Source organism: Myodes glareolus, chromosome 20 (assembly GCF_982192425.1).
Source record: "Myodes glareolus chromosome 20, mMyoGla1.1, whole genome shotgun sequence".
NCBI lineage: Eukaryota > Metazoa > Chordata > Mammalia > Rodentia > Cricetidae > Myodes > Myodes glareolus.
Genome location: NC_142045.1, coordinates 7,277,765 through 7,292,261, shown reverse-complemented (window position 1 = coordinate 7,292,261; position 14,497 = coordinate 7,277,765). Strand labels below are relative to the sequence as shown.

Sequence of the window (14,497 nt, the reverse complement as noted above, 5' to 3'; positions counted from 1 at the left end):
TAGCCTATGAAAGGTAAACTGGGGGGGGGGGGGGTTAAACGTAGAAACGGTTAAAGCGAAGGAGTCTGGGGAGTAAATGCGTGAAGGGAAACTTTTGGATTTAAATTTTGATTTCTGGGATTTAAACGATCTGCCAAGTGGCTGGGTCACAACAGTGGATGTCTTGTAATGCATGAGGACACCTAGAATGTTCAGTGAGGAGTTGAAGCTTTGGAGAAGTGCAGGGCTTGGGGCTGGACAGAGGAGGAAGAATCAACAAAGAAAGCAAAGGTGTGGTCACAAACAAAGACTACTCAGGAGAGGGTAGTGTTGTAGAGGTCATGCGTGTGCTCAGAGGGTAAGACTGGCTTTCAGCACTGCCCAGCGCTGAGGAGGGCTGAGGCTGGTCAGGGACAGCAGCTTTGAGCTTAGATCACCAGAGGTCATCGGTGGCTGATTTAAAGCCACTTCAGCAGAGTGGGGAGGTGAAGATGGGAATGAGAGATCAGGACACAGAAACAGAATAAGTAAGAGACTGAAAAAGAAGGAGGAAGAGGAGGAAGAGAAGAAGAAGGAAAAGGAGGAGAAGGGAAAGGAGGAGGAGGAGGAGGAGGAGAAGAAGAAGAAGAAGGAGAAGAAGAAATACTCAAAGGTAGAGTAAAAAACATTTTGAATTTTTTTGTATATGAGTGTCTGCCTGAAAATATGTCTGTGCAGTACATAAAAGCCTGGTGCTTGTGGAGGCTGGAAGAGGGCAGTGTATCATCTGGGATTCTGGTTATAGATGGTTGTACACCCTCATCCTGGAAGCTAAACCCAACCCTCTGCAAGAGCAGCAAGTACTCTTAACAGCTGAACCGTCTGTCCAGCCCCTTCAAAAAGACGTTGTACAGAGGACATGGGAAGAAAATTCAGAGGCAGCCCCTTGCCAAAAACTCCCAGAGAAGTAAAAGTAAGACACTGAGCAGAAGCTGGAAAGCCGGGGCCATGTGGAAGGACATCAATTTCTGTCCCACTTGTTAAACTGCTCTCTAGTTTCTGTTTGTGAAGTCATGTAGCACAAAGCTGTTTAAACTCAGAGTACCCAGGCACTGGTCCATGAGAGGGTTCGAGAGAAGCATCTGGTTTGGTTTTTACTGCCTGTGTCTTGAGCGTGTTTGTTAAAGGGTGCTGGGTTCCCAGCCCTTGCCCTGGCACTACCATTCACACTCAGAACCTGTGGTTGTTCCTGGAGCTCGAAGCCTCAAAAAAAATTTTTTAAAGGAGACCTTAGAAACCTGCTTTGAATTACAGCACAGCAAGGCAATATTTTTCTTAGCCAGCGGGGTTTTCTCTTTATTGTGCTTTGGAACACACTGGGAGAGAGAGAGAGAGCCATTGGAACATTGGAAGTGAAGGAGGCCTCTCGCGTTCCCTTCTCCAGGCTTAGTGACTTGAATATATTCTGGTTAAGTCATCTTCAATAACCTGTATCCACTTGGACTTGTGATTTTTATTTTCTGTAAAGCCGTTTTCCAAATTTTAAACTTCTCATAATGTGGTGACCCTCAGAACAATGAACTTGGGTTTTGTGATTGTCTGCCAGCTTCTAGCACTTTCAGGTTCTAGGATTTCCAAGCTAGAACCACGGATAAAGTGGGAGGCACTCTGAGTCAGGGCCCTCAGGAGAGTAGAGCAGGGAACAAAAAGTTTGAAGCCAGCATGGCCTACACAGGAAGACCCTGTCTCCAAAATAATAATAATAATAATAATAATAATAATAATAATAATAATAAAGTATTCCTTCTTTAACCTCTTTCCTCCATAGTTGTACAAGAAGTCTTGAGTGAATTCCAGGCAAATAAATAAATAAACAAATAAATAGACATAAAGACTAATGAACAGAAGAAGGCAAAGATTGAGCAGATGAGCTAGTGAGCAATAGCAATGAGAGAAACTCAGGGGTTGCAGACCTCAAAGAGGCCTTTATAAGGAGAGCTAAACATGGCCTCCACAAGTGCAGAGAATTCATCCACCCTCTCACTCCTACGTCCTTAGACCTAAGATGTGGCCAAGAATGAGCTAGGGTTCAACATGCCAAAGTGCAAAATAAAAATGCGATCATCACCGGATGCTTTAGGGGGACAGAGTTGAGAACCAAACAGCAAATCCACACCAACCCACAAAATGTTTTCTTATATATCCGGTATGCTCAAGACAGATTTCTTATAAAAGCTCAAAATTGTAATGTTTGGGATATCTGTAAACAGATAGCATCTTTTTCTTTCCAGTTTCCCAAAACAACCACTTTATGCTTTGAAAAATGTTACAGGTATATGCGATGTATCTTAATCATGTCCACCCTCGACTCCCCATTCCAACTCTTCCCTGGATCCCCCCTCTAAAACATCTCCCTTTTCGTTAGCATTGAGTCCAGTTAGTGCCGCCTCTACACATATGGATGGCGGGCCATTCACTGGTGCTTGAGCAACCTACCTGTAGTCATCCCCACAAAGAAAGATGACCACAGCGGCCACTGATTGCAGCTAGCTCCTCTGCTGGAAGGAGGCCTGGGTGTATACTCTCCCATCTGTGCCTGAGTTCTTACCTGGCTTGATCTTGTGAAGGTCTTGTACAAAGAACCGGCATTGCTATTGAGTTCATTGTACAATGACCACGTTTTATCCAGAAGATATCTCACACAGAATTCCCTCACAGCCTTTGGCTCGTTCCTCGCTGCCTATCTTCTGTGGTGTTTCCCGAGCCATGGTGGGGAAGGATGGTCATGACACGGATGTCCTGTCTGTGACTAAGCACACATAGTCATTCTCGGCAGCGGCATTAGCCCCTCGTTACCCACTTTATGACAAAGCTCCTTTGATCAACGCTGAAGGCCATACACGAGTCTTTTGAGGACAAACACAAGTAAGTACTTGGAAAACAGTTCAACAACAACATCATTTCTCAAAACAATACCATCCCACACCCTAGTCATGCCTCTGCAGATCACCTCTCTAGATTGGCTAGGTTGTTAGGACCAGACATGAATTCCCTTCTGTGACGCAGACCTCAAACCCATCAGAAAGCAGCTGGCTACTCTGCAATTGTCATGTGATGATTGCATCCTAGCAATGCAGTATAGGATAGCATGCAGAATCCAGCACCACCAGAGAGCACTGGCATCTTCTCTCTCCCAGTAGACTGCACAGCGTCTTTCGGCACTACAAAAGCTAGCTAGCCATCAGAGAAAGAATTTCTTGGTCACTCTGAGATTGGTTTCTTTATGGACTGCAGACAAAATGTGTGGTGTCTATCAACAATAAGGTCTTACCACCTAGTTTAAACATGGTGCTCTCTGTGGCAGAACATGCTTCTTCATTTTCTTTGCATGTTCATCTCTCAGTGGACATAGACGGCGTTCACATCGCTCATCTGTCATGAATGAGATGGCAGATCTTTCTGAGCCACTGTCCCCTTTGCTGTAGCTCTATACCTGTTTTGAATGTATACTTTCCAGCTTATATCCAGTCTGTGTCATACCTCATTGAGACAGTTTTCTCGACAATCACATCTCAGGCTCTTCCATTCAAGTGATTTTTACAACCCTGAAGCAAATTACTCAATAGTTAAAATCTGTTCTTGATAATTTTTTGAAAAATCATACTAGAAATGCTGAATCCCAGCTGCTATACAATCTCACAATTGTTTATACCGTTCTATTTTATTTTATTTATTTTATGTGTATGGCTGTTTTGCCTGCATGCGTGTGTACTGCATGCCTGCCTGGTGCTCCCAGAGGCGAGAAGAAGGTAAGAGATCCCCTTCAACTAGAGTGAGAAGCAATTGTGATCCATCACATGGGTGCTGGGAATCGAATTCAGGGCCTCTGGAAGATCTTAACTGCCGAGTCTTCTCTCCCACCCAACTCCACCTGCCCTGTTCAATGTGTAATAAAACAAATCAAGGTGCCCACGAGGAAAACGGTCAAGTACAAACAACCCCTGTGAGAAAGAGTTTTGTTTTAAATTTGGCCTTGCAGAGTGTTCAGATCAGGAAATTCTGACATGCAGGCGTCTGCCAGACTCCACATGTCCACACGCACGTTTTCGACGGGGCTCTGAGGAGATTTTGACGGAGTTCTTGAATGCTGACAATATTTTCACTGTTCGGGAAAAGCGAATCTTTGTCCTGGCGTGATAATGATCCTGGGACACAACTTGCAAGTAAAATACACAAAGAGCTTCTCCGCCAGCCTTCTCCCAGCTCTGCACACATGGTCCCCAGAGTCCTCTCCTTTACCCAGCTGACGACAGCTCTGGGCTTTCACGTGGAGAGTTCGTCGCTGTCACAGTTCAGATCTATCATCCCGTTGTTTCTTCCTGGATAATATAGATAATCACTGACGTGGGAACACGCGGAGGTACGGAGCCAAACAGTACCATATGGTCCATCAAAACTTACTTACCAACCCAATAAACACAGATCAGCCTGAATCTCATCAGCCCAACTGCACAACCGGCTGATGGCTACAGTTCCAACTTTCTTCATCATATCACATTTCTGTTTTGCCGCTGATGTAGGCAGGTTTTCCTAGTGTTTAAGTATTTGTGCGTGCATTTAATAAAACCTCCTTGCCTTTAGGCAGATTTGCATTTTTCCCCCAAAATCTAAAATCTCCTGAAGTTTATGCTTTTCTGAGAAACGTATGAAAAATATATAACATCACCGAATAGCTAATATGTCTAGGCATTTTAGAAATATTGCCGTTATCTGCATCTGTAAGAAGCCTGATGAACCGGGGATGAAGAGGCATGCCTAAAGGATGGACATCGTCGTTAGCGTAGCACAGATAAGGAGAATGGAAGCGGGAGAAATTACCTTATGACTGCACTCATACAAGACAGTATAGGGACGGGAATGCACACCCACCTGAGAAGAGCACATGATCCTTGCACCTTGCCGCCCTGCCTCACCACAGAACCGTGTCTGCCAGAGATGCACAGAACATTCAAGGAAGGGCTCTGCATAACCCTTAGGGCAAGAATAATCTGATACTTGCTTATCCCCCCCCCCATAGGCACAGCCATCTTGATGACTTAAGGATCAAATGAAGGTTTGTTTAAACTAACTGGCTCTCTGATTAGATGGCACAGAGAGATGTGACTGTGTGGATCTGTTGGAATTGTGGTGAACAGAACTGAGCGCAAGCAGCTCAGCATCTCCTTTCGGCCTCAGTAATTTGCTCAAGGTACAAATTTGCTGCCTAGTTTTTCTGTTTCTACAGTCAATCGGTAGACGCTGGCAATGCTATCCAGATAAACTGGACAGCCTTCTTGGGGTTGCTCTGAAGCCATTTGACACCTGGAGCCGGAGATGTGTGAAAACACAAACTTCAGGCTCATCGGCGGGCAGAACGCCATAAGCCAGTGTGTCTCCACTATCTCCGTCCTGAAGCAGCCACGGAGGCCACGTGGCCCAAATACAATGACACTTCTCCCGAGTGAGAAAGAAACCGCAGCTGTAGAAAGTCCAGTACTGAGATCTCAGGGTTTAGCTGCTGTGGCCCCTCAAGTTATTTACCCAAGCAGCACAGAGAGATAAAAATGGCCGCCATGCCGCCGTGCTTTCCCGCGAAACACCAGTCTGCGTGGCGAAACAAACATAACTGACGATGAGTAGACTGTTATTTATATGTTTTAAATAAATATGATTCATTGTTGTAAAAAATTTTTTCAGTCCAGAGGTTATAATTATTTTCAGTTATTTGCAAAAGAAAGGGTATTTCTGGCCTGCCGAAAATGTTGTCGTCAGTAAAAATAACGGCTTCCTTTACCTTCCGCTCATCATTTGCTTTGGGGCGAGTTTCCACAGGCAGCAGACACACCTGCGGTGACTAAATTTTAAATAAACTAATAAGCACACTCAAGCACTGCTTTCTTAATCAATGAGGCTTCCCCGCAGGTTTCCTCCTAGGAAATGACCCTTTTCCTTGGCGGTGTGTGGGGGAGGGCAAGGGGCAGCTGGGATGCCCACTGACCCCCATGAAGCTGCAGCCGCAGGACAGAAGATCGCGTATCGAACGGGGAGGTGCCTGGCTTTCATCTCATCCTTGTGCCAGAAAAGCAAGCGACCGAGACCTGTAAACTTGAATTTAGAGCTGAGGACGAGATTGGAGACAGGGACCGTGAGCCCCTTTCCAGCACTGTGACAAACAGGGAGCTAATCAGATTTTAGGGAAGAAAGGATCTTTTTTTTTTTTTTTTCTCAGAGTTTCAGAGGTTTCAGTGCTAGTTCGCTTGGCCCCAGGGTCTTCAGGGCTGTGGTGAGGCAGCCCACTTGGCATGGAGCACCTCACAGAGAGCTGTCTGCTTCTCCCATGGCATCTGGGAAACAAAGGAAGTGGTGGTGGGGGCGGTGTTCGAATATCCCCTCCAAAGGGATATTAGTCACTTTTCCCATTGCTCTCATAAAATGCCTAAGAAAGGCAATTTAAGGAAGGAGGGTTTCTTTGACGCACAGTTTGAGAATACCATCATGGCAAGGAAGCCATGCAGGAGCCGTGCAGGAGCCGTGCAGGAGCCATGCAGGCAGGGGCTTGAGGGGCTAGCCACGCTGTGTCTGCAGTCATGAAGCAGAGAGGGGAGGGGGGAAGGCTGATGCTCAGCTCACTTTCTCTTTTTTATTCATCTCTGACCCAGCCACATAGTGCCGCCCACTAAATGGCTGTCTCCATCCACCTCAACTAGGCTAATCTAGATAATCCCCCAGAGGCTAACCTAGTTTAGGAAACCCCTCCCATCTGTGCCCAAAGACCTGTCTCCTGGGTGATCCTAGATCTTGACCAGATGATGACCAGCATTAACTATCAGGAAGGGCGTTCCCACAGTGACCCGCCTTCTTTCTACTAGGTCTGGATTCCTAGGTCCCAGGTCCCCTGCCTCCCAAGAGTACTGTAGTCTCAGAACAAGGCCTATAAAACATGAGCCTTCAGGAAATGCTTATCCACACTGTAGCACGGTGATGATCTTAATTCACATACACACACGGCTAACGGTCTCTGCCCCTGACCCAGATCTCTGCTGTGAAGTCAAGCTTACCAGCCTCCAGCGCTGGTTTTTCCAGCCCATGATTAGGAGCACAGGAACCAGAGACGCCCCCATGTGATGTGCACAGAATCATTTGCTCTGTGGCTCCTGGTTTCATGATTTATAAAAACCGGCTTGCCTGGTGTACATGCCTTTGAGAAGAAAAATAAAAACAAAGAAAGTGAGGATAAAAATAGGTGCCAAATGTCCTCTACGGAAATTCTCCTCTCCAGAGTTTTCTCCTTTAATTCTGAAGAGGAATAGGGTTTGGTCTTGAAGAAGAAGCCTACCCACGTATCTGCAGTTACTTCTTTTACACATTTCAGGAACTGGTTCCTCCAACGGGCATATAGGGAAGGGACTCAGGAATATGTACTGCTCTCATCATTTTTTTAAATTTTTTATTTAATTTACATATCAACCACAGTTTCCCCTCCCCCCCTCCTCCCATTCCCTCTGCCCGCCTCCTTTCTATCTGCTTTCCTTATTATTAAGTCTGTCCCCCCTGACACTCATGAAGAAATTTAACCTTCAAATTCATGTCAGTGGTACTGAGTGGAAACTTGATCCAACCTTGGTGTTTAGAGTTTGACCCTAAAGGGAAGGGAGTGAATAGGCATTCCCCTGATCAAACCATAGTAATTACACCAACAGAGGGAGGTATGGACACAACCCTCCCAACGAAAGATGCGAGCAAGGATGTCCCTTTCCACAGAAGACAGTATGCTGTTGAGACCACTACATACATACACTAAAGATACCACCTTTTAAAAAAAGTAGCGACTCTAAAGCACCTTGTGTAATGGACTAGTTTTATGCCAACTTGACATAGGCTGAAGTCATCGGAGAGCAGGGAGACTCAAGAAAATGTCTCCACGAGATTGGGCTGTAGGAAAGTCTGTAAGTCATTTTCTTAATGAGCGCTTGATGGGAAAGAACCCAGCCCATTGCAGGTGGTGCCATCCCTGGGCGGGTGGTCCTGATTTCTATTTTAACAAAGCAGGCTGAGCAAGCCATGAGAGGCAAGACTGTAAACAGTACCCCTCCGTGGACTCTGCATGAAGACTCAGCTCCCAGCTCCAGGTTCCTGCCCTGTGTGAGCTTAATGATTGACTGTTGTATGGAACTGTGAGCAGAACAAACTCTTTCCTCCCCAAGTGGCACTGGTCTTGGTATCTCATCACAGCAACAGAAACCCTGACTAAGACTTGTTGGTACCAGGGACTCAGGTGTTGCTGGTGTAGGCCTATTTGGAGGAATGTGGATTTGGGGACTTGGATTAGAACAGCGGAATCTTTAAATGGGTCTTGATGGGCCATGCTAGAAGAGATGTGGAAGACCGGGATCCTGAGGATGACTTGAACTGTGGGGGCCTGGCTCAGGGGCTTTCGAAGAATGTGGCTGCTTTCTACCCTTGTCCAAAACATCTGCCTGAGGCTGAATTGAAGAGTCAGGTACCAATAGCTTTGTAGAGGAGACTTCCAGATAATCCAGTAGTGACTGTGTTGCATGGTTATCAGTGGCCAGTCTGAGACAGGTCTGCAATGGGAAGGAGCAAGCTGAGCAGGAAAAACACAAAATACACAGTTTGAGAAGAAAAGAAGCACCAGGAAATTTAATGGAACAGAGTATTCTGTTCAAGGAGATAAACAAATCAAACAGATAAACAGATTAACAGATAAATGGATCCACAAATAAACAGATTAAAGAAAAGGAAAAGCTGAATGGAATAAAGGGAGTGGTGGCCTCAGGGCAAGATCCCTACTAAGCCTCCAACTTATAAAAACAAATTAAAGAAAAATTTAGGGCCAGGTGTGACTGCACCTGCCTTCAATTCTGCACTTGGGAGGCAGACTCAGGTGGATCTCCGAGTTAACCGTCAGCCTGATCTACAAACCGCATTCTAGGACAGCTAAGCGCAGGCTGTGAAACCAGAAAGATGGTGAAAATGTATTTGAGTGAGGGGCCATGTTCTAGCCATAGCAAGCAACAGAACTTGACAGCCTTGGCTACGTGGCTCTGGCTTTAGAGTCAAGGAAACAAGAAAGAGGGTTGTGACCCGTGAGGCCAGGTGTGTGTAGGGGTGTCCTGCGTGGAGGCCCAGAGAAGCCATTGAATGAAGCCATGAAGGTGAAGCCTGAATTGCCTTGTTGACCCCAAGATGTTGAAGATGCCAGATCTGTGGGATCCCTGCCAAGGAGAGCTGCTGATGGGGGGGTGGGGGGGGACCAGCCCAAGAGAAAGCAGTGTGCTGCAGTCAACAAGGCTGAAAGGAGTCGGAGATCTGAGAAGCATGTTGACATCAGACACGGACACGCAGCGTTTGGAGCTGGCCCAGTTCTTCCAGTCTTGTGTTTTCAGTCCAGTGTCTCCTCACTAGGCCCCCTTTCCTCCCATTTGGAGCAGTGAAGTATATCCTGTGCCACTGTATGTTGGAAGTACGGGATCTGCTTTTTCACTATGATTTTCTAGAAGATTATAGTTAAGAGATTGTCATGATCTCAGAAGAGACTTTGAACTTTTAAACAGGGTTGAGATTGATAGACTATGGGACTTTTGAAGTTGAACCGAATGCTTTTTGCATTATGATACAGCTGTAAGCCACTGGGGACCTGGGAATGGAATGTGGTGGTTTGAATATAAACAGCCACCACAGCCCCCACAGCCCCCACAGACTCACAGACCCATAGACTCACAGCCTCCATAGCCGCCACAGACCCACAGCCCCCACAGACTCACAGACCCATAGACTCACAGCCTCCATAGCCCCCACAGACCCACAGCACCCACAGACTCACAGTCCCCACAGCCCCCACAGACTCACAGCCCCCACAGACCCACAGCCCCCACAGACTCACAGACCCACAGACTCACAGACCCACAGCCCCCACAGCCTCCATAGCCCCCACAGACCCACAGCACTCACAGACTCACAGACCCACAGCACCCACAGACTCACAGACCCACAGACTCACAGCCTCCATAGCCCCCACAGACCCACAGCACCCACAGACTCACAGCCTCCATAGCCCCCACAGCCCTACAGCCCCCACAGCACCCACAGACTCACAGTCCCCACAGCCCCCACAGACCCACAGCACCCACAGACCCACAGCCCCCACAGACTCACAGACCCACAGACTCACAGCCTCCATAGCCCCCACAGACTCACAGCACCCACAGACTCACAGCCTCCATAGCCCCCACAGACCCACAGCCCCCACAGACTCACAGCCCCCACAGCACCCACAGACTCACAGCCCCCACAGCACCCACAGACTCACAGACCCACAGACTCACAGCCTCCATAGCCCCCACAGACCCACAGCCCCCACAGCACCCACAGACTCACAGCCTCCATAGCCCCCACAGACCCACAGCACCCACAGACTCACAGCACCCACAGACTCACAGACCCACAGCACCCACAGACTCACAGTCCCCCCAGCCCCCACAGACTCACAGCCCCCACAGCCCCACAGCCCCCACAGACTCACAACCCCCATAGCCCCCATAGGCCCACAGCCCCCACAGACTCACAGCCCCCACAGACTCACAATCCCCATAGCCCCCACAGACCCACAGCCCCCACAGACTCACAGTCCCCACAGACTCACAGCCCCCACAGACCCACAGCCCCCACAGACTCACAGCCCCCACAGATCCACAGTCCCCCACAGACCCACAGCACCCACAGACTCACAGACCCACAGACTCACAGCCTCCATAGCCCCCACAGACCCACAGCACCCACAGACTCACAGTCCCCACAGCCCCCACAGACTCACAGCCCCCACAGCCCCACAGCCCCCACAGACTCACAGACCCACAGACCCACAGCACCCACAGACTCACAGTCCCCACAGCCCCCACAGACTCACAGCCCCCACAGCCCCACAGCCCCCACAGACTCACAACCCCCATAGCCCCCCATAGGCCCACAGCCCCCACAGACTCACAGCCCCCACAGACCCACAGCCCCCACAGACTCACAGTCCCCACAGACTCACAGCCCCCACAGACCCACAGACCCACAGCCCCCACAGACTCACAGCCCCCACAGCCCCCACAGACTCGAAGGAAGGGGCACTGTTTGGAGGTACAGCCTTGTTGAAGGAAATATGTCATGCAGTGGGGAGCTTTGGGATTTCAGAAGCCTAAGCCAGACCTGATGGAGCTCTCTCTACCTGTTCTTTCCTGCAGATCCACATACAGAACTCTCAGTTCCTTCTCCAGCACCATGTGTGCCCGTGTGCTTCCATGATTCCCACCATGACAATAATGAACTAAAACTCTGAACCTGTAACCCAGCCCCAGTGAAACGTTTTCCTTCATAAGAGTTGCTGTCATCATGTTGTCTCTTCACAGCAATAAAACCCTAAGACATTTTTATAGTAATTAAAAACTTACTAATACACAAACATAGAAAATTTACTATACACTTGCTTTCAATGACTGAAATTTTAACATTATCAAGAAGCACAAAGTCATAATAATAGGGAGCCAAGGCAGTGAGAACTGAAGGGTGGAGGGTGATGGAGACAGAAAAGAGATTCAGGGGGTGGACCTAGGAAAGGAGGGAGAGCTGGGAGGGCAGGCAGCTCTGAGCACACCTTTGTCTGCATGTAGACAGTGTCCTCACTAATCACAGACTGGACACGGAGGTCAGAAGGCAAAAGCACCTGAGGAACCTTTCTTGCAATTTTAAAAAAATCTCTGCTAGTCTGCCCGAAATCTACTGAAGAGATTTAAGGTATCCAGGATTTCTTTTTTCTCTTGACTTACTGTGTGTACATCGTTTTATTATTATTTTTTGGAAAATAGAGCAAACCATTCGAATTAAAAGGGTGTTGAAAAGGTGGCAAGAGAAGCCCTCACTGTTACTGTTAAGAAGGTCGCTGGGGGGTGCTTTACAAAGCAGGTACCAGGGAAGTTGGAAAATGATTTCTTTGCAAAGATGGGTGTGGGTTTGTTCTAAACTGGAAGCCATCCTTCCCACCCCCACCTCTTACTGCTGAGCAATGCGCTGACCTAATCAGAAGCAAGAGCATGACCACAGGGACATGCCCAGTGAGAGAGGAATGGGGCTGCAGTTACCAGGCCAGCTTCTCGGGCATAAGCTAGCACACTAGAGAGAGGAAGAGTCTAGTAGAGTTACACTCTGGGGCAGCACAGATGAAACCGCAGTCCCTGCTGCTAGCCCAGGATGCCCCTGCACCTCCACCCAGCTCCTGAAGAAATGGATGATGGCATATCCTAACAGGAAGTTTAGGCACAGTGGCTCAGCCTGGATTTCAAAAATAACCCCCTCATTGGACATGGCGATTGTTCTGTTCGCGAACAAAATGCCTGAGTTTCTGACTGGGGCTCTCTTTGCCACCTCCTCTCTGAGGAGTCTATTGTTCCCCCTATATCTTCCTAGCCCTATGCTTGTCCAGGTTTGAACCTGAAATGAAGCAAAGCGAACCATTAGCAGTACCTGACCCCACACACACAACCTGCAATATATTTGTTGTCAGTGTGCACAGATCCACCCATGCCCACCCCTGCTCCTGCCCTTGTCCTGAAACTCACCCAAGTCTGTGTGACTGAGAATGGCAAGTGATGTTACTAGGTGATGGCCTAACCTACTGCTATCCTCCCAGGCCAGTTACTGCAGGATGTGTGGCCCGCAAGGGCAAACAGGCATCCTCTTAAAGAACAATTCATCCACTGCTGTCTATAACTACAATTCTTTGCCGACAAAGACACTGAAGAGGAGACAAAGCATTAGAACTAAGGAAAGAGATCCCTGAAGAGGTTCCTGGATGGTGCCTCTGTGCAGACTGAGAGAATCTTTAGGGAGTAAAGTGGAGGTGTTGGGGAGTAAGGGGATGATGGAAGAAAAAACTGATGTGGGGAGGGAGAAAAGTCAGGACATTTTGCAAAACAGAAAAGAAGGGGAAATGAGGATCTGTTCTGCAAAATTCACACTCCAGTCATGGAGTGCTCCCTGCCCAGTGGAAGTGCCATTGCTTGAGGTCTGAACAAGGACTTTAAAGAGAGAGCCGCAGAAAACTGAGTTTACTCTCAGGAATAGACCATTTAAGAGGAGGGACGGAGAGAGCACTCCAGCGGTACTGGGGAAATCCTAAATCCTCTTGGTATTCTACCAGCAGTGACAAAAGATACCTACTGAATCCATGGCTATGTACAATGCAGAGCAAGTATTATGGGAGAAATGATTAGGAGCCAAACGGTGCTCTGTGGGTTTGGAATCTGGTCTGGGCCCTGAACCGACTGTAAAGAGACAGGGTCAGCATTCCTGCCTCTACTCCACAGAAAGGACTACATAGAAGTTGGCGCAGGAGCCCAGGTGAGGGGCCGCAGCCAGACCCTGCACTTCCTTCACTAAGGAAGTGTGGCAAGGAAGTGAGGAGTATGTGTGTGCTAAGGTATTAGTCATACCAAAGGAGAGAGGTAGTCAACTTCATGGCGGTACAATGAAGGAAATCCTTGGCTGGTTGACTGGGCATGAGGGGACCTTCGTTTTAGTTTTTCAGGAAGATGATTTGACCTCTACCCAGAAAACACGAATGTTAATTTCACTTGAAAAACTCATTCTAAAGAGACCACAATGGAAGCATTCAAAGATGTATCTTGGGAGAGCAAGATCAAAAATAGACCCATAGGTGTATTGCTTAAATGAGTTGAAGATTTAAATGTCTAAAATGCCAAAAAAAATTTAAAAGAATACTGGTTAAGTTATAAAGACTACATACACTACAATGACAAACACGACTTGAAAATTGCATCATAATTTTAACTACTTAAAAGATATCAAGATGCATTCCCCATCATTGCCACAGGCAAAGGCATCTGAAGACAATATGTGCAGTATGGTCCAATTTTACTTTGAAATATAGAATGTTAATATGTATGCATATATTACTCTAAAGATCCTAAAATCTCTACAATAAGTGGGTGTCATCCTTAGGATAAGAAAAATAAAATATTACTTGTATCGAAGGCAGTAATGAACAACCTAACCACAGAAGCCCAATAGACGATGCTTCTACTTCATTGCCCCCAAAATGGCCACAGGGCTAATCAAAATTGTAATGCAGAATAAACAGGAAAAAAAGAGGGCAAATTTTATAATGTCTAAGAAGAAAAAGACTAACATGTCCCAGAAACAGATCCAGTTCTAAGTGTTAGTCTCGGCACAAACCAGCTGTTACGCAGAGCAAAGCTGTTCCCATCCGGGGTCAGCACAATCTTCTTCCTGTGTTTAACTGTCTGAGGTCATCACCTCAGCAACCCTGGGAATTATGACTGTGTCAACATCACCACTAAGAGACATAATAAAAAATAAAATGGCGGTAACAGTGATAAACTTTCACACACACGTTCACCCAAAGGGGCAATCCAATCAATCAGAGGTGAACAACACAGCTCTGTTCGAGAAGAATGTG

General features: G+C 47.4%; 1 long non-coding RNA gene across 1 annotated transcript in view; it reads right to left on the bottom strand.

Moving 5' to 3' along the window:
* Positions 1-3,659: 3,659 nt before the first annotated feature.
* Positions 3,660-14,497, bottom strand: part of LOC146890107 (uncharacterized) — a 32,480-nt gene continuing 21,642 nt past the window's right edge. The window contains exon 5 of the long non-coding RNA XR_014999382.2: positions 3,660-7,195. This is a non-coding gene — a long non-coding RNA (uncharacterized LOC146890107). The remainder of the gene's footprint in view (positions 7,196-14,497) is intronic.